General features: G+C 38.9%; 1 protein-coding gene across 3 annotated transcripts in view; it reads right to left on the bottom strand.

Annotated features, from left to right (window-relative positions):
- Positions 1-24139, bottom strand: part of CERKL (ceramide kinase like) — a 142613-nt gene that overhangs the window by 39278 nt on the left and 79196 nt on the right. The gene's annotated exons all lie outside the window — the stretch shown is intronic.

Below are 24139 nucleotides of genomic sequence, written 5' to 3'. Positions count from 1 at the left end.
TTAATGAAACTGTTACAAAAGCCAAAAGACAAATGCCCATTACGCTCATGTCAGTTTTTGTGCCTCCAGCAGAGACAATATTTTCTTACCATAATTGATATAATAAAAAATGTTCAATGAATCATATTGTTTGAATTCAGGGAGAGTCTTGGCTGAGGTCTGGACAGGACGATGCTGAACTCCTTGTTCTTCTGTAATTGGCTCTGGGCTCCTTTTTTGGTGAGAGGTCTCTGCCAATCTGCTAACTATCCAGTCTTGAAACCTCAAAGCCACGCTCAACTCCTTTTTCCCCCCTTTCCATCAATTCCTGCATTCAAATGAGTGCCCAGATTTGTGTGGTGGTAACTGTTTGCTTCCATGCCTCTGCCCTTCCTGGCCATCTCTCTCTGGCTACTCACAGGTGTCTTGTAGCATACCCCTTCCACTGCATCCTCAGATCTTCTAGTTCCCAGCAGCCCTGCACTGGTTCAAAGCTCCAGGGCCTATCTCTGCCTGAGGAGAAAGCCTGAACCCCTGAAAATAACACCCAGAACCTTCCCCCAACCAACTCCAACCTATCCTCTCTCCTTCCTTTCACACAGATTCAAGAAATACTTATTGAGCATTTGTACTGAGTACTGGGAAAAGGAGAGGTGATTCATATGTGGCTCATGCTTCAAAGGGGGAAGATGTATCCACAAACAGAAACAGTACAAGACAGAACAGATCTGTTAAGACAGAGGCACAAAGTGCCCTGGGAGTGCAGAGAGGAGGGTCTTATTAGGGATCTGTAAAAGGGCTTCCAGAGAAGGTAGCATCTGAGTAAGGCTCCGGGCTCATGCTGCTGTTTTCTACCACTTGCAATTCCCTCCTGCTTCACACCTCATCCTCTCCCTTCCCCCAAACAGCAAAAGCAGGGCCAGGAAGAAAATACCAAGGCATGAGACCTGCACAGAAAATGCTAGAAGCAAACTAAGCACAGAGGGTTTTCTGTTTCAGTCCAGCTTCCCCTTCATGATCTCGACCCACTGTATCACTTGCAGAACACCAGGTCTGTCCAGTCTTCCTCCATTCAGGCTCCCTTTCCACTCTGCCGTATCTCCAATCCTGTGAGAAGGCAGCCACTTTTTCATAGCTCACTTCAAATACCACTTCTTCACTGAAGCCTCTCCTGATCACCAACAGATTCACCTCTCAGGCTTCTTACTCCTAGGTTATCTATCTTCTGTCCATCTGTTATCTATTTTTTATATCATTTGTACAAAAATCTCTGATAAAAGACTCAGTGTCTCAGGATTCCCACTGGCCAAACCTGGGGCAACATAAAATGGAACAAAGACAGTAACATACCATACATACTACGGGGCACAATTTACAATAGCTAGAACATGGAAGCAACCTAGATGTCCATCGACAGATGAATGGATAAAGAAGCTGTAGTACATATACACAATAGAATATTACTCAGTCATAAAAAGGAACACATTTGAGTCAGTTCTAATGAGGTGGATGAACCTAGAGCCTATTATACAGAGTGAGGTTAGTCAGAAAGAGAAAGATTGTATACTAACATATATATACAGAATCTAGAAAAATGGTACCAAATAATTTATTTGCAGGGCAGCAATGGAGAAACAGACATAAGAGAACAGAGGACACGAGGAGAGGATGAGATGTATGGAGAGAGAAACATGGAAACTCATATTACCATAGGTAAAATAGCCAACAGGAATTGGCTGTATCTCTCAGGAAACTCAAACAGCGGCTTTGTATTAACCAAGAGAGGTGGAGTGGGGAGGGAGACAGGAAGGAGGTTCAAGTGGGAGAGGATAAATGTATACCTATAGCTGATTCATGTTGAGGTTTGACAGAAAACAACAAAATTCTTAAAAGCAATTATCCTTCAATTAAAAAAAATAAATAAATTTTAAAAATTCCAGGAACTATGTTTCTTTAAAAACAACAACACTAAATGCACACACAAAGAAAGAAGGAAAAACTGTCTTACAGAAGAAAAACAATAAATATAGAAAAATTAGAGAGTTAGAAAACCAATATTTTTGACCATTATAATGATGATGGATCTAAGCAAGAATCAGCAATGGATGCTAAAACCATCAGTGATGACAGTCAGTTGGGGATTAATATATTTACTTATTCTTAAACTTTGTCCCTCCCTATTCTTCTATTTACAGAATATAAAAAGGATATTTACAGTAGGGAAAACTGGCAGACACCTCCTCAGTCAAGCAATCAAAGTTAACCACACTCTGAGTGATACAGACAGACACACGTGCCTCATGTATGCCACGCACAGCACTCAGACACACAACTTCTGTGGGACTCCTGCCCCGAGTGCATAATGTGGACCTGATATGATGAAACACTCCAACCCAAGTAGAAGGGTGTTCTCAAAACACCTGCCTTAGACTTCTCAACGCCGTCAAGACTATGAAAGACAAAAGCTGAGAAGTGTTCCAGATTCAAGGAGACTGAAGAGACAACAACAAAATGAGGTATGTGATTCCGGATCAGGCCAAAACAAAACAAAACTGCCATGGACAGTATCAGTGTCCTTTAATGAGGCAAGGCTAAGCAGGTTAATCTAAGGCTCACTTTTACTAAAACATGACAAGGACTAGAAACTTGTTCTCAACTCCAGACAGTCCAGACTAAGATCTAGTTAAATTTTCCCTTACCTGGTATTTTTGTTAGAATACTCTCATTTCTCCAGCAGTAACAGACCCAGTAAGAAAGCTGTCTAATCACAAGATGGGAATCCCCAAATGCTGTCATAAAAACCAACTTTTATTCCCCCCTCTTCCTATATCATGACTGTGAAGGAATAAACATTCACAGAAATGAAAAACAGTCATTTCGGCTTGTGAGGATAAGCACATTCTAGCTGAAGGCTTTAAGTGTAAATATATAAAAGTACATGCTCTACAGCCCATCCAATCTTTGTGACACAAACCTAAGGCAGGAAAGGGGCTAATATTTTTTAAAAGACTTTCTAAAAGTATTTAAGCAAAATAAGTTTATTTTAAGCCTCAGTTAATAATAGCAATGAAAACTAAATTAATCAGAAATGTCCTTAGACATTCTGGTCAATCAGTCAGTTAGTTCAGTCAGTCAGTCGCTCAGTCGTGTCCGACTCTTTGCGACCCCATGAATTGCAGCACACCAGGCCTCTCTGTCCATCACCAACTCCCAGAGTTCACTCAAACTCACGTCCATTGAGTCGGTGATGCCATCCAGCCATCTCATCCTCGGTCGTCCCCTTCTCCTCCTGCCCCCAATCCCTCCCAGCATCAGAGTCTTTTCCAATGAGTCAACTCTTCGCATGAGGTGGCCAAAGCATTGGAGTTTCAGCTTTAGCATCATTCCTTCCAAAGAACACCCAGGACCCATCTCCTTTAGAATGGACTGGTTGGATCTCCTTGCAGTCCAAATGACTCTCAAGAGTCTTCTCCAATACCACAGTTCAAAAGCATCAATTCTTTGGCACTCAGCTTTCTTCACAGTCCAACTCTCACATCCATACATGACTACTGGAAAAAACATAGCCTTGACTAGATGGACCTTTGTTGGCAAAGTAATATCTCTGCTTTTGAATATGCTATCTAGGTTGATCATAACTTTTCTTCCAAGGAGTAAGCGTCTTTTAATTTCATGGCTGCAATCACCATCTGAAGTGATTTTGGAGCCCCCAAAAATAAAGTCTGACACTGTTTCCACTGTTTCCCCATCTATTTCCCATGAAGTGATGGGACCAGATACCATGATCTTTGTTTTCTGAATGTTGAGCTTGAAGGTGTTTTTAAATACATGTCAACAAAGCCAATTTTTATTTTTTAAACAGGAGCATGTATTCGTTTTCTCATTTCTCATTTTCTTTTAGATGAACTTAACATGACTATGAAGCTAAAGTCTAAGTATACATGAATTAGGTAGCAAGTTGATATCAAAATTTAGAAATCAGAATGGAGATTTCTACCCAATAAAGTAGGACTTTTTAATGTCCTTAAGAGATCTAACTGAAAAGGTCCCAACCGTCTCTCCATCCACGCTCCCTCCTCAAGCCTCCTCCTATTGCATTCATTCTCTTGAATTCCTATGTGCCTTCTGCCACAGTGCCCTTGCATCTGCTCTCCCCATGAGCTGCCCACCTGCACCATCTGCCACTGTAGCCACTTTGCCAGTAAACCTCCTATTCTTTTGTTTTGATCTTGCCTCAGTTATCGCTTTCTGGGGAAACCAGGAAAGCCTATCATGACCTCCTTGGCTTTGTGACTTCAGCTAGGTCATTCCCCGCTTATCATTTATTCTCACAAATCCATGTACTTCCCAATCTTGATTGCTATACACCATTGTAACTTTACATCTATTAGTTAACCTTCCATATTAGACTGTAAACTCTTGGTTTTTCTCCAAGATTTTGCTCATGAAGAATCATTCCACAGAGCAAAATAAAATGGTGTCTGGAGTTGAAGAGAGTGGGGGACGGTGTCAGGCCAGCAGGTACACAGAGAGGGCCTTAGAGGGATGAAAGTCTAGCTGATGAAGGACTTCAGGCAGCAATACCATGTGTAAAAGATAAAAAGCTGTGTACAGCAGTTAAGACTGGAGAGCGGAGTGGTGTTGAGAAGAATCTTACCCCAAGCACATAGAGCTCTATGGATTTTGTCCTTCCTCCAGTCAAAGTCAAAGTCAGGGAAGAAGTAAAGTCACTACAGGTGTTCCAAGCCTCTTTCCTGCTGAATTAACCATCCAGTGTTGGAGTCTGAATCCAGGTCTAAGGCACTTGGTTACACTCTTCACCAAGTGACCTCAAAACAAATGTCTGTGTATTTGAAAACCACACACACAGTTTTCTGTACAGATTAAAATACACACACTGTACTCCGAAAATTCAAAAATCTCATCAGTTAGCTCATTCCCTGATACCCAGTTCCCTTCCTGAAAGACAACTACTGGCATCATTGAGAATCTACTCTGTGCACATATGAAAATGTATGTATATGTTCAGTGACTTTTTACATAGATGGCAGCATCCCAACCTATTATTCTGTGCCTTGCTTTTCCTTTTACAATATTGTGGAGATGATTCCATATCACTACAGAGTGCCATCTTAGTTTATCTAGAGCTGTTCAATTTAATTAACTAGTTCCCTGGGGATAGGTATTCAGGTTGTTTCCAGTCTTCCTTTACTGCAAATAATGCTGCAATAAATGCCATTTTGCATCTATTTACAGAAAACTATAGATCAAACTTCTAGAAGGACAATCACTAGATCAAAGTATATGTACCCCTGAGAGTTTATACTGCCAAATTACATGCCATAGAAACCATTCAGAGTTGTGACCAAAAAAAAAGTAAATGCTAGAGTAAAAGTAATTGATCTTAAACCTTGGCTCCTCCATTTGCCAAACTGTGTGACTTTGGGTTATTGTCTAACTTCTCTGTTCTTCAGTTTCCTCCTCTGTAATGGGGGTAATAAGAGTACCATTCACAAAAGGTACATGTGACGATTAAATAAGTGAATATAAAGTACTTAGGAAAGTGCATGACACACAGTACTCAGTTTACCTTTATTTTTACTACCAATTTACACCACCAGGAACTTAGAGTGTCTGTTTTCTTACATCCTTGTAAACCTTGCATATTTTCAAAGTCTTTGATCTTTGATAATCTGAAGGATAAAAAACTGCATATCACTCTAATTTCAACTTATTATAAAGCAGGGGGGGGGAGGTTTGAGAAACATTGAAAATGTTTAACAGCCGCTTTTATTTTTCCATGAGCTATCAGTTTATATCATCAGCCAACCTTTAAAAAGAATCTTTGTATTCTTTGTCACGTTGATTATAGTAGTGCTCCACACAGTAAGAAAAACCAACGTTTCGTTAGACGAATTACAAGTATTTTCCCCAGTGTGTCATTTAATGATTTTCATTTTATTTATGCTGTTTTCTCTGTTAAAAGTGTTCATTTTTATGTGCTTATAGTTGAATATATCACTTCTTTTATGGCTTCTGGGTTTTGTGTCATATTTTAAAACTCCCTTTGTGACAAAAAAAAAAAAACCCTGTATTTTTCTAATAATTTGATGGTCTCAATTTCATATTTTATGAAAGCTGACCTTAACTTTTTTCCAGATTGCTATCTATCTATTCCCAACATCATTCATGACATAATCCATCTTTCTCCCACAAATTTCAAATGCCACTTTTTTATATATTAGGTTTCTGGATGTGTTTGAATCTAAGTGTCTTTTCTGAGGTCTATTGACTTATTCATGTCAGTATCATAACATTTTAAATATCATAGTTTTATAACATGACTTAATAGCTGGTACGGTTGGTCTCTCTTTACTACTTTTAAGAATTTCCATGTCTATTTTTACACATGATCTTTAAAATCAGTTTGTCTAGTATGAAAAACTCTACTGGCATTTTATTGTGATTACATTAAATATAAATTATCTTAAGGACAATAGCACTTTTATGAGATCCAGTCTTTGTTTACAGAAACAAGGTATGCTTTTCCATTTTAAGTTTTCCGTGTCCCTCAGTACCATGTTAAATGTCTGTCAGATGAATGCTGAACAAGTCTACCTTTTTCATCCTTTTTGTACTACCATCAATATGTTTCCAACTCCATCTCCTCACTGAATATTAACAGCAAATATCAAAACTTTATTTCTACACCTAGCACTTGATTTTCTCATTGTTCATCATTGATTTCCTTTTATTCTCTTGGATATTCCAGGCTAATAGTTATTTCACCTTCAAATGATGGTAATTTCACTTTTCCCTTTCCAACTGGCATACAAATTTATATTTTTTCTCTACTTTACTTGCACTGGTTGGTTTCACCAGAAGAATGTGACTAACAGTGCTGATGAAGAATATCCTTGCTAGTTCCAGAGCTCATTGGGACTCCTTCACATATTTCTTCATGTAGGCTTTAAAATGAGATGTACACTCATTATCAGAGAAATGCAAATCAAAACCACAATGAGGTATTATCTCATGCCAGTCAGAAGAGCTGTCATCAAAAAGTCTACAAACAATAAATGCTGGAGAGGGTGTGGAGAAAAGGGAACCCTCTTACACTGTTGGTGGGAATGCAAACTGGTACAGTCACTATGGAGAACAGCGTGGAGATTCCTTTAAAAACTGGGACTAGAACTGCCATATGACCCAGCAATTCCACTGCTGGGCATACACACCAAGGAAACTAGAATTGAAAGAGACACATGTATACCAAAGTTCATTGCAGCAACTGTTTATAATAGCCAGGATATGGAAGCAACCTAGATGTCCATCAGCAGACGAATGGATAAGAAAGCTGTGGTACATATACACAATGGAGTATTACTCAGCCATTAAAAAGAATATATTTGAATCAGTTCTAATGAGGTGGCTGAAACTGGAGCCTATTATACAGAATGAAGTAACTCAGAAAGACAAATGCTATATATTAACGCATATACATAGAATTTGGAAAGATGGTAACTGATCCTACATGCAGGGCAGCAAAGGAGACACAGATGTAAAGAACAGACTTTTGGACTCTGTGGGAGAAGCCGAGGGTGGGATGATTTGAGTGAATAGCATTGAAACCTATACATTACCATATGTAAAATAGATAACCAGCGTGAGTTTGATGTACGATGCAAGGCACCCAAAGCCAGCGTTCTGTGATAACCTGGAGGGATAAGATGGGGAGGGAGATAGGATAGGGCTCAGGATGGATGGGACACATGTATAGCTATAACTGATTCACGCTGATGCATGGCAAAAATCATCAAAATATTGTAAAGTAATTATCCTTCAATTAAAATAAATTAATTTAAAATAAAATGAGATGTATATGGCTCAGATGGTAAAGAATCCACCTGTAATGAAGGAGACCTGGGCTCAATCCCTGGATGGGGAGGATCCCTGAGAGGAGGACATGGCAACCCACTCCAATGTTCTTGCCTAGAGAATGCCAGGGACAGAGGAGTCTGGCGGGCTACAGTCCATGGGGTCACGAAGAGTCGGACATGACTGAGCAACTAAGCACACATATTTATCACACTCATAACATAGCCATCTCTCCTTATTTTATTAAGGGTTGCTTGACACTCGTAAGTAAAAGCAATCTATATTTTTCCTGTTTTGGACTTCATTGTCAGATGTTGGTATTAATTCCATGCAAGCTCTATAAATAAAATCTGGGAGTTTTCATTCTTTTCCTGTGCTCCAGAATAGTTTAAATAATATTGAAGTTTCTTGTTCCTTAAAGGTATGGTGCATATTCATCTGAAAATGTCAGAGTTGGTGGGGTTTTTTTGTTTTTTTAGAAGTAACAAAAAAATTTCTACTTCTTTGGTTGTAATTCATCTGTTTACATTTTCTATGCCTCCTGGAGTCACTTTGGCCATTTTTATTTTCCTGGACTATATATTTATTCACTTCATCCTGGTCCTAAGTGGCAGTCAAGGTTGCCTGCCAGTTTCCAGATGTGCTCCTCCTACTGAGTAGCAGAAACAACACTATCTCCCCTGATTGGAACTGATCACCTTTGCCAGCAAAGCAACTGCATTATTATTATTTTTTCATTTGCTGGTTCAGTCATATGGTTCAATAATGTGACCAGGTAGTTTCAATGTCCAGTTCTATTGAACCATTATCATTTTCCCATATGGAAGTATTCTTCTAAACTAAAAACTCTAAATCAGCAGAGTTCAAAGTCATAGAGACCGGAAGCAAAAAATACTATCAGTGGGAAACAAGGTGAAGAAGAGAGATGGCACTTACCTTTGCTCACACACTGGTCCACAGACCTAGGTATTCTGTTTATGGAACTAAAAACTGCTTTACTATTGTAAGATTTAGTCTCCCAAGTGGAAGACAATATAATAAAATAGGAAATGTGGTAAGACTAGTGACTCCCATACTGTTCAGCCAATTGACTTACTTTTCTTGATACGAATGAGTCCCGTGATCAAAAGCAGTATTGTATAAGGTGTAAATTCATTGAATAAGGTATTTAGGAGAGTCATCAATGGTAGTCCTGGCAGAAGCATGGTGGACAATAAATCCAAATCCATATCAAATGTAAGCACTGGTAGCAATGAGGCCAAGACACTGACCTTTCACAAAAGAGAGGATTCAATGTATCAGTCTCCCATCAAGTGGTTGACTGGTTGCTCTGGAATGCCCAGGGCTCAAGGCTGATCTGTCTACAAGTAGAGTACTCAACAAAATGGTGATAATCCACTCAGCCTTAGTGAATATATGTGCTTATTGCTAAATCCCTGTATTTTTCCCCTTCCTGCCTTAAGGCCACTTTGTTTCTATGTTCATTGTGCAGACCTAGATGTGCTCTGAAAAGATGCTGACAAACATCTACAGAATGGAGCATCTTGCCTATCTGGTTATTTCCTCTTCTAGAATAAATTTTCCTTGGTAAAGTATTTATATAAAACATAAATCACGTATCTGTTCTTATTCTGTGAAAGTCATTCATATACTTTTGCTTTATACATCTGTCACCAACCTTGCAAATTTTAACTTCCAACTATTTGGCCAAGCTCTTAACCACTGACCATGCACTGAGACATGTTAATCTCTCTGGCCATCACTCCATAACAACTTATATCAACCCAAGTTCTGACCAGCAGAAGGATCTCCCTTCCCTACTGTCTTTTAAGAACACTTTCAGGTGGGGTTGTAACACTTCAGGAGGTCACTTCTATCATACCATGCAGAGCTGTCTCTGAACTGTCTCTGAACATTTATTTCCCTTAGTCAACTGGTCAGAGCAAACATCTCACGAGACCAAATATGTGGGGTGGGGGAGGAATGAGGAAAGCAAAGCAGCAACAGCTGTAGGCCACCAGCATAGTCGATGCACCAGAACCTTCTCCTCTAGCCTTTTAATAACATTATCTGTACAAAACAGCTTTCTATTTAAAATAGCTAGAGTATTTTTGTTTTGAATCAACTGAACTTTGATCAATACAAACGTTTACTAGACATCTCATGTTTAACGCTTTCAAAACTAAAATTCTGCTTTTTCCCATCAAACCTGGTCTTTCCACCCACCATCTTTCCCTTCTCACTAAATGACAACTTCATCCTTCCACTTGCTCCAGTCAGAAACTTCACTTTACTTTGAACAACTACTTAAGGATTTATCCCGTCTTTCTAATAAGCACTACGTGCTGTGCTGTGTTGTGCTTAGTTGCTCAGTTGTGTCCGACTCTGTGCGACCCCATGAACTGTGGCCCGCCAGGCTCCTCTGTCCATGGGGATTCTCCAGGAAAGAATCCTGGACTGGGTTGCCATGTCCTCCTCCAGTGGATTTTCCCAACCCAGGTCTCCTGCATTACAGGCGGATTCTTTACCATCTGAGCTACCAGGGAAGCCCAAGAATACTGGAGTGGGTAGCCTATCCCTTGTCCAGGAGAACTTCCCAATCCAGGAATCGAACTGGGGTCTCCTGCATTGCAGGCTGTTTATTCACCAGTTGAGCTACCCGGGAAGCCCAATACGCACTATACTTCCCATTAACCAAATAGTACCAGTTGGGAGAAGCAACATCATTTTTAAAAAAGAATAGCATTCATTTAGGAAGAATGATTGAATTAGAAAATCTCTATGATCTACTCCTAGTTAAATAATCAGTTCAGGCAAGGATAATCAACACATGTTAAAATCATTAGATGAAACATTTACTGAAGACTAGACATTCCCTTGGTCCCTGAGTATCACTCAACAAATTATCCACTAGTTTCAAATAGAGACATTACAACAGAGGGATCAAGCTTTCACCTCCTTGATTCAGGGATCAATCTTAGCCTTGGGAAGTCACCTTGGCCTCATTAATATGTACAGACATTATGTACCACCCGAGTTGATAAAATATGAAGTACACATTTCATTTATGAAGTATTCTTGCCCCAAATTTACAACATAAATCTAAGTTAAGTCTTTAGATTGAAAATTCAGCTTATAGTAAATACAGGGAATAAAAGAACAAGTTAAATGATGCCCCCAAAAACAATCAGATGGGGCCTAGAAGTACCACTCAAAGTCTGTGATCTCCAAAATGACAGCCCGGCTTCCCCAGCAGCTCATTAGAAAGGCCCACACCAGAACCACTGAACCAGAATTTCTGAGAATAAGTACCAATCACTGGTATTTAAATGGGCTAAGAGTTTCTAAGAGAATAAAAAAGATGAGGAAGGGCATGTTGTAGTGTTACAGTTTAAATGTATTTAATAGATTGGACACTGATTGGTACAAATCAGCTATAAAAGGCATTTTGGAATGTGGTGGAAATTTCAACGTGGACCAGGGATTTCAGTTCAGTTCAGTTCAGTTGCAGTCATGTCTGACTCTGTGCGACCCCATGAACTGTAGCACACCAGACCTCCCTGTCCATCACCAACTCCCGGAGTTCACCCAAACCCATGTCCATCGAGTCGATGATGCCATCCAGCCATCTCATCCTCTGTCGTCCCCTTCTCCTCATGCCCTCAATCTTTCCCAGCATCAGGGTCTTTTCCAATGAGGATTAGATGATATTAGATGATAATAAACACAACTATTGCTCATTCATTTGGTAGGATAATGATATTTTGCTATTTCTAGAATTTTTGTTAGAGATGCTTACTGAACTCTGGGGAAAATACCCCCATGTAATTACCATGGAAGAACTGTACAAAAAAGATCTCAATGATCTGGATAACCATGATGGTGGCATCTCCCATTCCAAGTCAGACATTCTGGAGCGTGAAATCAAATGGACCTTACGAAGCACTTCTGCCAATAAAGCCAGTGGAGGTGATGGAATTCCAGCAGGGCTATTTAAAATCCTAAAAGATGATGCTATTAAAGTCCTGCATTCAATATGTCAGCAAATTAGGAAAACCCAGTCAGACACACTTGGCAAATGAACAACAATCAAAATTACCCATGATATTTATAATTTACTTTAAAACACATAGACAGTCGTAGAAAATAAATGAATGGATACCAAGGTGGGGAAGTGAGAGAGGGGAATGGACAGGGAGATTGGGATTGACATACATACATTGCTGTTGCTGCTGCTGCTGCTAAGTCACTTCAGTTGTGTCCGACTCTGTGCGACCCCTTAGATGGCAGCCCACCAGGCTCCCCCATCCCTGGGATTCTCCAGGTAAGAACACTGGAGTGGGTTGTCATTTCCTTCTCCAATGCATGAAAGTGAAAAGTGAAAGTGAAGTTGCTCAGCCGTGTCCGACTCTTAGCGACCCCATGGACTGCAGCCTACCAGGCTCCTCCGTCCATGGGATTTTCCAGGCAAGAGGACTGGAGTGGGGTGCCATTGCCTTCTCCAGATATACACTACTATGTATTAAATGGATAACTAATGAGAACCTACTGTTTAGCACAGGGCACTCTACTCAATGCTCTGTGGTGATCTAAATAGAAAATCCAAAAAGGAGCAGATGTATGTATATATATAACTGATTCACTCTGCAATACAGCAGAAACTAATACAACATGGTAAAGCAACTACACACCAATTAAAAAGAAAAAACTATGCTCTAATATATTAAAAAAAAAAAACCTGACAGAATAAAACGTTTGAAGCCACTATAGGAAAATGTTAAGTACAGAATCCAGGTAACAAAAATATAGAAAATATAAAAACATCATAACACGCACCTGTTAGACATTTTTTTATAAGAGTAAAAAGTAGATCTTAGCATCATCTTCAACTTTTTTCAGTATCCACCAAGTCAGTAACTCCAGCCAGCTCTATCTTCAAAAATAAATCAGAAGGCTGACCACTTCAAACCACTTCTCCCGCCCCTAACCTGATTTAAGCCATCATCTCTTGCCTGTATTACACCAATTCCTACTTAACTGGTCTCCTGGTGCAATCCTTTCACCCACTCACACAATCTACTATCTACTTGGCAGCCAGAATATATATTTTGAAAGTAAGTCAGACCATGTCACTCCTCTGCTTAAAACTCCCAGATGGCCCCTATTTTTCTAAGGAGAAAAGTCAAAAACCATACAAACCTTACAAGGTTCTTCGTGCATTACCTCCAGCCACCTCTGTGACTTCATTTCCAATTACTCTGCTCCCCGACTCTACTCTGCAAATGACATTCTTGCTCAGCATTTTGCCCTTACTATTTCTTCTGCTTAGAATTACTTCTATATCCAAATGGCTCCCATGACTTTCAGCTTTCTTCCAAAACTTCATAGCCCATGAAGTCTCCCTTAACCACCTGTGTGCAACAGCAACTACTTTCATCCCATTTGACATCACAGAAATACACTTATTTGATTTTTTCAAGTCCCTCTTCTTAGGAATTACTTATTTGGTCCCCCCAAAATGTATATGTTGATATCCTAATCCCCAATGTGAAGTATTAGGAGGTGAGGCCTTTGGGAGGTAATTAGGTGATAAGGATTGAGCCCTTATGAATGGGATCAGTGCTTTTATAAAAGAGACCCCAGAGGGCTCCAGCTTTCTTTCTGCCCTGTAAAGACACGAGAGCTCTCACCAGACGCTGAACATGCTGGCACCCTGAGCTCAGACTTCAAGCCTCCAAATACTGTGAGAAGTAAATTTCTGTTATTTATAAGCCACCCTCTCTATGGTACTTTGTTATATCATCCCAAACAGACTACGACACTCCACTAACACTAGAATATAAGCTGTGTGTGTGTGTTCAGGCGCTTAGCCATGTCTGACACTGCAACCCTATGGACTGTAGCCTGCCAGGTTTCTCTGTCCATGGAATTTTTAAGGCAAGAATACCGGAGTGGTTTGCCATTTTCTCCTGCAGGGGATCTTTTCAACTCAGGGACTGAATCCGAGTCTCCTGCATCTCCTGTATCGCAGGCAGATTCTTTACCACTGGGGAAGCCCAGTGTTATAATAAGCTACTTGATAATAGTTAATAATAAGCTACTTGAGTTCAAAGACTTCGTGGTTCTGTGCTTTGCTATATTACTAGCCCTTGGAATAGTATCTGGCACACAATAGATGCCATATTGTGTGTGTGTGTGTGTATTCTTTTAAAAACTAGACCAAAAGCTAAAAATAAATTATAAAACTGTAATTCCAATTGTATTAAAGAAAAGATTAACACTGCAAAAAACAATCATGCAAGCAAAAAGCCTTTCTTTTAAAATTGCTGTGATATAAAATAAGTTCAGCAATGTAACCACTTACATTAATTCCTAAAATAAAGCAAAAAGACTGAGGCAAAAACTTCACCAAGAACCAAAGATTTATCAGAAGTAGGTTTTGCAATAGGCACTTATATCCTTTGAAAGAAACATTTAGCATGAAAAATCTAAGAACCTCTTATTGCTGTTAAGCTTTTTAAAAAAAATTCAATCCCTGTCTCATTATTACTTCCTATATATACAAACTTAAACCCAGCAGAAGAATTATATTTAAGAACCATGTAAAATCTTTTCTAAATTAAATCTATAACAACAATGAAAACAAATACTTAACCCTTTTGCTTAGAACTGAAAATTAATCAGTTTGCCTTCTAAAACAACTCATCAGTTATTAAATGATCAGAAAACGGGCCAGGAAGAAACTGCCTTTAGTCCCCATGGCATTAGCCGGTTTTGAAAACAATATCAGTTGTCCCATCTTAGGCTTAGACTGGGAGTGCCATCCTCAGCACAGCAGGGCACTTGTGCTCTAGCATCTCACAAGAGAAAGGACAAAGCAAAGAAGCAGGAAGCCAAGGATGGCACTGGTGTGTTAACAATGAAGCCAAGAAAGCATTCACCAGCTGACATTGCCAAATGATCTGGTAAATCTATCTTCCATAAAAAGAACAGTAAGGAAAGAAATTGGAGACTTTGAAGACTAGGTTAAGAAGGTAGGAAAGAGGAAGAAGGTCTCTGTTTTATGAAATGTGATTGATTTATTGATAACAGCAGTAACAACAAATAAAGAAAAAGATGATTTTAAAATGTGTTTGTGAGAAAATAGACATGCATTCTAGGTCTCTTGCCCAAACGAGATCAGTAAACATTTTCATGTGATACAGAAATATCAGTATGTGTGTGCTACTGTGCTCAGTCACTCAGTCGTGTCCAGCTCTTTGCAACCCCATGAACCTGCTCCCCCCCGCCATGAAGAGCCCGCCAGGTTCCTCTGTCCATGGGATTCTCTAGGCAAGAATACTGGCCTGGGTTGCCATTTCCTTCTCCAGGGGATTGCTCCCACCCAGGGATCAAACTCACGTCTCCTGCACTGGCCGGCAGTTTCTTTATCACTGAGCCATCTAGGAAGCCCTATGTACAGAAATACAGTTAACTGCAAAAATTTCTGTAACTTATTGGCTGCAAAGAACTCTACAGAAGACATTTTTAGAATGAGATGATGGGAAGCATCAGGCAGTCACAACCTTGCTCTTCTTTCATTCAATTATGACAAACTGTTTACTATGAAAGCTGTATTGAGACACATAAATCCCCTAAACTCCTTGAAAAAATGAATCTGAAAGTGATAAACCATTTATTCATAATTTTACAATAGTATAAGCATCCCCCCAAAAGATAATCTAAGATTAAAATATAGATATGATTCAAAATTAATATGCAACTGACTTAATTCTCAATCCTTTGGTAAACTCTCAATTTATAGTCGGTAGACCTTTTGAGCATGCCAGTTTTCAATGAACCAGTGATGTAAAACAGAATGGCCAACTGTTCCTCTGTTAGTAGCAAATGTGCTAATATGTGCTAGTTTAAACTTGATCTATCAGTGAGTCAATGAACCATGAAGGGTGGGGGTTAATCAGGGTGTTCTCCAAACAAAGGCTCATGAGAGCAGTGGGGATGCCGCTCCCAGACTCACATCTGTGCTGTTTTGAGTGGAGCATGATGGAAATGTCTTGGTGTTCATCAAAGTTAAGAGCCCAGAACCCTGTCACAGTCTTGCCTATACTCACAACCACTGTACCCAGAAAAGCAACCAAACTGTTGCAAACAAAATCCACACACAGGCAATAAAGCCACAATTCTCAGGAGCTATTAATATTAAACTTTGCCCAGTTAATGTGTAACGGTGATGGTAAAAACCTTTCACACATAAGATCTGACAACTTCCCAGCAGCACTCAGAGTTGATAATATTTTATATTCGGTCATGTATATGAAAATGCATCAATTTCACTTTATTATCAAACAAAGCTTACTGATGCGCATCTTTACACATACCAGTGAAAACAATCTAAATACTATAATCTACTTAAAGTAACAAACAAGCTCAATAACTTGTGAATACACATGCAGCCCACCAGTGTGACGTATTTCCAGTTATTTCCAATAACTGAAATGGACTGAGCAGCAATTAGCAGAAAGAATCACTTGCTGCCAGGAGTAATCACCTCAATATTTCATATTTAAATAATAAAGGAGTTAAGACTACACAGAAAGAACCAGAAGAAACAGGAAGAGGAGCAAGAAAACTCAATGAAATATATTATCCATTTACTTTTACTAGACTTTCATAATAATCCTGATAAAATAAATTTTTATTTACTCTGGTCACTATACCACTTTCCCCAGTACAAAACGCAGACTGAAAGAAGTACATGTTACTGGCTTCAGGAAAGTTTTTTTTATTCCCTTGTTCTGCTTAAAACTTGACCAAGAATTAATTTAAATAATTAGCATTGAAATATGACTAACTCTATGAAAATCCAATTTGATGAAGTAACTGTACATTTAATCCTTCACAAGCCATGAAAATATGAAAATGTTAGAGAATGATTTTATAAACTTAAAATTTTCATTTAACTATAGCATGAAATTTTATAGTTTCATGTATATAACACAGAGATGCAACATTTGCATATACTGTGAAATATTAACTGCAATATGTTTAGTTATCATATTTAGCAGACAGAGTTAATAAAATGTTACCAACCTGTTCTTTGTGTCTATGAATCTATGTTTGGTTTTGTTTGACTTTTCAGATTCCGCATATAAGTAAATCACACAGCACAAGACCCTCAAGGTCCATCCATGTTTTTGCAAATGGCTAGATTTCATTCTGTTTGTATGACTGAGTGGTATTCTATCATATATATGTACCACATCTTCTTTATCCATACATTCATAAATGGATACTTAGGATGTTTCCAAACTTAACTATTATAAATGATGACACAATGAACACGGGGAGGGGGCATACACCTTTTCAAATGACTGTCTTTGTTTTCTTTGGCTAGATATCCAGAAGTGGAGCTGCTAGTTCATGTGACAGTCCCATTCTTGATTTTTGAGGTACCTTCACACTGTTGCCCACAGTGGTGGTAACATTTACATTCCCACTAACAGTGGATGAGTGTTGCAGGAGAGCTCTTTGACAACAGCCATTCTGGTGGGCACGAAGTGATATCTCATTGTGGTTTTGATTTGCATTTTCCTGATTATTAATGATCTTGAGCATCTTCTCACATGTCTTTTGGCCCTCTGTATGTCTTCTTTATTTTTTTATTTTAATATAAATCTATTTATTTTAATTGGAGGTTAATGTCTTCTTTAAAAAAAATAAAAGTCTATTCAGATACTCTGCCCATGTTTGAATCAGAGTGGTCGTTGTTGTTGCTGTTGTTATAAAGTAGTGTGAGTTCCTTATATATTTTGGATATTAACCCCTTATTGAATATATGACCTGCAAATATCTTCTCCCATTCAGTAGGCTGTGTATTTGTTGGTGGTTTCCCTCACTGTACAGAAGCTTGTTTTCTGACGTAGTCCTGTGTATTTTTATTTTTGTTGACCTTGCCTTTGGAGTCAGATCCAAAAAAAAAAAAAAAAACAATCACTAAGACCAATGTCCAGGAGCTTACTGCATATGTTTTCTTCTAGGATACTTACAGTTTCAGGCCTTCCTTTAACATCTTTACTCCATTTTGAGTAAATATTTGTATACGGTATAAATAGTGATCCAGTTTCATTCTTTGGTGTGTAGCTGTCCAAGTTGCTCAACACCATTTATTAAAGAGACTGTCCCTTCCCCACTGCATATTCTTGCCTCCTTTGTCATAAATTAATTGACCATATTATGAGTGGGTTTACTTCTAGGCTCCCTATTCTGTCCCACTGATTTATGTGTCTTTTGTTACGTCAACACTATACTAATTACCATAGCTTTGCAGTTATACCCTTCTAGCTGCAAAGTTTCTGTTGAAAATATGCTGAGAGACTTATGCAGTTTCCCTTGTATGTTAAAAATTGTTTTCTTGCCGCTTGTAAGACACTTTAACTTTTGATATTTTAATTATATTGTGTCTTACTGTAGAATTCTTTAGGTTCATCTTATTTGGAATTCTCTGGGCTTCTTGGACCTTGATGTCTGTTTTCTTCTCTAGATTTGGAGTGTTTTGCCATATTTCTTCAAGCAAGTTTTCTGCTCCTTTCCCTCTCTCTCCTCCTTCAGGGACCCATATAATACAAATGTTATTCCACTGGATGTTGCCCCAGAAGGTATGTGCATGTGCGTGCATGCGTGTGTGTGTGTGTGTGTGTGTGTGTGTGTGTGTACACACATGCTCTTTCTGGGTGAGTCCCATTGCTTTGTCTTTCAGTTTGCTGATCTGCTCTTCTGCTTTATCCAGTCTGCTGTTGAATCTCTCTAGTGTATTTTTTTTCCAGTCAAATATTATGTTCAATTCTGCCATTTCTGTTTGGTATGTTCTTATGGACTTTATGTTTTCTGCCTCTTTGTTGAAGTTCTCACTGTGTTCATCTATTCTTTTCTTGAATTCAGTAAGTATCTTTTCAGTCATTACTTTGAACTCTGTTATCAGGTAGATTCCTGATATCTCCAGTTCATTAAGATCTTTTTCTGAGGTTTTTGTCTTATTCTTTCACTGGGAACATATTCCTCTGTCTCTTCATTTTGCCTAACTCTTTGCGTTTGTTTCCATGTGCTAGGCAAAACAGCTACTTCTCCCAGACTTGAAGGAGTGACCTTGTGAACAACATGGTCCCTGGGGCCCAGAAGTACAACCCCACACCCCTGGCCACCAAGCCAGGTGGTCTAGGGGCATCTTCAGTGTGGGCTGCATGAACTCAACAAGTGCAGTGGAGAGAGTCCCAGCAGACTCCTGCCTTTCCAGGAGATGCTTTAAGATTAGTATTCACATGTGGTTTAAGCACTTTTCAAACTGATGCCTTTGCACTGGGGTCTCTGAGCCTGCATGCAAGCCCTGAGAGCAGGTTCTCCACTCCCCATTCTATGGTTCTCCTGGATATACCCACCAGTGGCTTCCCAGGCAAGGTGTTTTGGTGCCCCATCTCTCCAGCTCTGTGACCTTAATGTGGGGCACAAACCCCTCGCTCCATGGGAAAAAGCTCCAGAGTTTTTATATCCCTCCCAAATCTGGGTTGCTGCACCTGGGTTCATATTTTGGCAAGACTATCTCTGCCTCTTCTGTCTCAATGTACCCCTTTTACCCTCTGTTATGGAGCTGCTATTCCTCTAGCTTACAGGGCTTTTTCAGAGGAAATTATTCCACATGCAGGTACAGATTTTTTTTTGTCCAGAAGAAGAGGCAAGGTCAAGATCTTCTTAGGCTGCTATCCTGAACTGCCTCCTCATAAAAATTTTTTAATTCAATGATTTTGTCAGTTAGAAAGCTTTTTCAAAGTATCATCTCTGGGTCACATATAAGTAAATAGGTATGACTTTTAAGAGAGCTTTCAGCTATCTTCAAGGCTACAAAAAATCACACAGTGTTAATACAGTCCTTGACTTACAATGGTTCAACTTATGATTTTTGTCTTTATGATGGTACAAAAGTGATACACGTTCAATAGAAATTATACTGTGAGTTTTGAAGTTTTATCTTTTCCAAGGCTACCAGTGTGTGGTAAAATACTCTCTCATGACACTGCACAGTAGCATCTCCCAGGCAGCCACATGATTACAAGGGTAATCAAAGCACACAACTCTGTTTTTCACTGTCTGCACAGCATTAAATGCATGACATGAATTACTCAATACTAACACCTTGTGTTGGTCTTCCCAGGTAGCTCAAATGATAAAAGAATCTGTCCACAATGCAGGGGACCCGGGTTCGATCCCCAGGTCAGGAAGATGCCCTAGAGAAGGGCATGACAACCCACTCCTATATTCTTGCCTGGAGAATCCCATGGACAGAGAAGCCTGACAAGCTATAGTCCACGGGGTTGCAAAGTGTCGGACATGACTGAGCAACTAGCACTTTCACTTTCAACACCTTGTGTTAGATAATTTTGCCTGGTTCTAGGCTGATGTATAGAATTTGCCTGCAATGCGAGAGACCTGGGTTGAATCCCTGGGTTGGGAAGATTCTGGAGAAGGGAACAGCTACCCACTCCAGTATTCAGGCCTGGAGAATTCCATGAACAGAGGAGCCTGGCAGGCTACAGTCTACGGGGTCGTAAAGAGTCAGACACAACTGAACGACTTCCACTTTTCAGGCTAATGTAATTATTCTGAGCATGTTTAAGGTAGGCTAGGCTAAGCTACGATGTTCAGTAGGTTAGATGCATTAAATACATTTTTGACTTAATGATATTTTCAACTTGTGATGGATTTATTGGGACACACCCCCATCATTGGTTCAGGAAGATCTGTATTCTAAGAACATAGGTACCTTGGTAAAATGAAGATTCCTGGAAAAGTTTATGTGCTTTAATATATGTTGTCAAAGAAAAACCTGAGCTAAACAGTAGTAGAAGTAATAAAAACAGATTTTATTCAGAATTACTGAAATAGGAGGAAAGAGACCTCAGTACAGAACTGGTCTTATTTCACTATTCAGCATGAGAAACTGGGAGTTTATATCCAAGGAGTAAGATATGGATCAGTGGATAGAAAATTACTAAAGAGGAAATGTCAGAGGTAAAGTGTAATACGGCTAAAGCCACCTAACAGGATTCTTTGCTGACGACAAGCCAAGGTGATCAGATGTCACCAGGAGGATAGTAGAGAATGAGAACTCTGATCAGTTGTTGAGAGTGATCAGATATGGAGGTGGGGACCTTCTGGTTAGCAGGATCTTGCTAAAAATGGATTTCATGAGAAATTGCACAGATGGGCCTAGGAAAAGTTTCAGGAAACTGAAACCCATATAAAATTAGCCCCACATTATAAATGATAATAATAATTTGTTTCCCAAAAAGTAACACTTCAATCTAAGAACACTAACAATTCTGTGGGATACTCTTCAACAAAATGATCCTGCTTTGGCATTACCATTTTGGAACACTATAGCAGCTACCTGAAACTGAATTTAGATGCAAAACCAAGTTTATTTACAAATGTAGTATGCTGTCAATAAAAACACCATTTGTTTCCTCTAGAACTAGATAGGCTGACACTGAAATAGATACCTGAAATTAACTTTCAAAAATAGGTGGCAAACAATGAAATAAAAAGATCTAAGAGAAGAACTAGTCCCAACAAATACTGAAACATACTACAAAGCCTCTTTAAATAAACCACTGGCATATGAATGGAAAGACCAAGCAATAGAATACAACAGAAAGCCCAGAAACAGACCTGAGTTCATATGGGAATGTAGTGTATGATAAAAGTGATATCTCAAGACTCTGGGACAAAAATAGACTTTTAACATGGTACTGGGACAATTGAATAACTATTTGGAAAAAAAGATAAAGTCCAATGTATACCACACAAAACAAATGCCAAATTGATTAGAGATCTAAAATTAAACCATGTAAATATGAGAAGAAAACATAGATGATTTTATCTATAACCTGTGTATAAAGAAAGGCTTTCTGCTATGAGACAAATACCAGATGCAGTAAGTAAAAAAGTGACAGGCTAAACAATATAAAAATTTTAAAATAAAAACTCTGGATGGCAAAATCACTAAAAGTCAAGAGAAAAATAGTATATCGGGAGAAAAATATTTGCAACATATATCACAGCAAAAGGCTAATATATCTACTATATAAAATACTTTAACAAATATAGGGTAAAAAAGACCAAAAGTATTATAGAAAAATGGGCAAATGATATAAAGATAATTCACAATATATTAAAACAGCCCTCAGACATACGAAAAGATGATCAACTTTACTCATCATTTTTTTAACAACACAAATTAAAACTATACTGACATATTATTTCTCACCTGGATCACTGGAAAATTTCTAAAGCACGTAAGTAAAGTGTTGATGAGTGTGTGGAAACAGATACTTTTATACATTGCTGTTAAACATGAAAAATGGAACAAATCCTATGGAAGGGAACTTGACAATATTTAACTAATCTACACATCCACTTATCCTTTAATCCAGAAAACTGCTCAAGACACAATATGTACAAAATTATTTACTTCAGCACTATTTGTAATTACAAATATTAGAAACAGTCAAAATGCAAAAGTACAGGCCATACAATAAAGTTTTATACAGGTTAAAAAATAATAATGATACTCTATGAAGCAATATACAGTGGTTTTTAGTGTATGGAGTTAAGGTGAAAAAAGCAAAATGCAGACGAGTTCACACTGTATGTTACTTTTTGTGTAAAAATGGAAATTTAAACACACACATAAAAGTCCAGAGATAAAATGGTGGAGTAGAAGTGAGTTCACCTCTTTTTACCAAAAACACCAAAATCACAACTGCCTACCAGCCCGGCTGTTCCTCTGCCAGCTGTGTTGCCTGCAGGGCTGGAAAGGCCCTGGTTTCCTGCTTTGGCCCCCTGCATCCACCTGTCACAGTGCCACTCACCCTCGAGGCCGGCTGCTGACTCCCAGCCCCAAAGAGCTCCAAGTTCCTTCCCTTGCTGCACTCCCCACCCGCCCCGCACCACACCAACCTGCAGCACCCTTGGCTTACACTCCATCTCCCTGGCTCATCCCCCAGCTACTACAGGAAGACAGAGGATGTAACAGGGACTATGACAGGCTGGAGGCATAGAAGGACTTGAGTTCACCTCTTCTTACAAAAGCCCCCAAATCACAACTACTGAAAAACTATAGATAAAAAAATGCTGGGACCTACTAAAAACTATATCCTGTGTCCAAAGACAAAGAAGAAGCCACAACAAGATGGTAGGAGGGGTGCAGTTATGATAAAATCAAATCCCATACATAGCGGGTGGGCAAATCACAAACTGGAAAAAAATTACATCACAGAAGCTCAACCATGGGAGTAAAATTCCTGAGCCCTACATCGGACTATCCAGACTGCAGGTTTCCCTAGCTCTGAAGTGGGTCTCTTGAAGGCAGCATATACACAGGTCTTATTTTTGCATCCATCCAGATAGTCTGTGTCTTTTGGTTGGGACATTTAATCCATCTTCATTTAAGGTAATTATCAATATGCATGTTCCTATTATCATTTTCTTGTTTTGAGTTTGCTTTTGTGGTTCTTTTTCTTCTCTTGTGTTTCTTGCCTAGAGAAACTCCTTTAGCATTTATCATAAAGCTGGATTGGTGGTGCTGAACTCCCTTAGTTTTGGCTTATTTGTAAAGCTTTTGATTTCTCCATTGAATCTGAATGAGATTCTTGCTGGGTACAGTAATCTTGGTTGTAGGTTTTTCCTTTTCATCACTTTAAATATATCCTGCCACTCCCTTCTGTTGTTCAGAGTCTCTACTGAAAAACCAGCTGATAGCCTTATGGGGATTCCCTTGTATGTTGTTTTTTGCTTTTGCCTTGCTGCTTTTAATATTTTTCTTTGTATTTAATTGTGAAGATTAAAAAAAAATCTTGACCACAATCAAAGTGTTGTGATAAAAATTCAGTGAGTTGATTTATGTTAAAAACCGCTAAGACAATGCCTAACACATACTAGCTAAGCAATATATTCAGTTCAGTTCACCAGGACTGACTGAACCAGGTACTATTAGAAATAAAAATAATAATAATAACAAACATTTATAGAGTACTTACTATACATGAAACTCCATTCTATATGCTTTTGAAATCTCTGAGCTCAAGTGAACTCTCAGTCTAATAAGTATCATCGACATTAGCCAACACTTAGAACATGTAAGTGACTGTGTTTTATCAGAGGTATGAGAATTGCTCCTCTGTCCATGGGATTCTCCAGAAAAGAATGCTGGAGTGGGTAGCCATTCCCTTCTCCA

The sequence above is a fragment of the Bos taurus genome, chromosome 2, assembly GCF_002263795.3.
Source record: "Bos taurus isolate L1 Dominette 01449 registration number 42190680 breed Hereford chromosome 2, ARS-UCD2.0, whole genome shotgun sequence".
In the NCBI taxonomy this organism is placed as follows: Eukaryota; Metazoa; Chordata; class Mammalia; order Artiodactyla; family Bovidae; genus Bos; species Bos taurus.
Note: the sequence above shows the minus strand (reverse complement) of the source record. Positions and strands in the feature narration are given on the sequence as shown.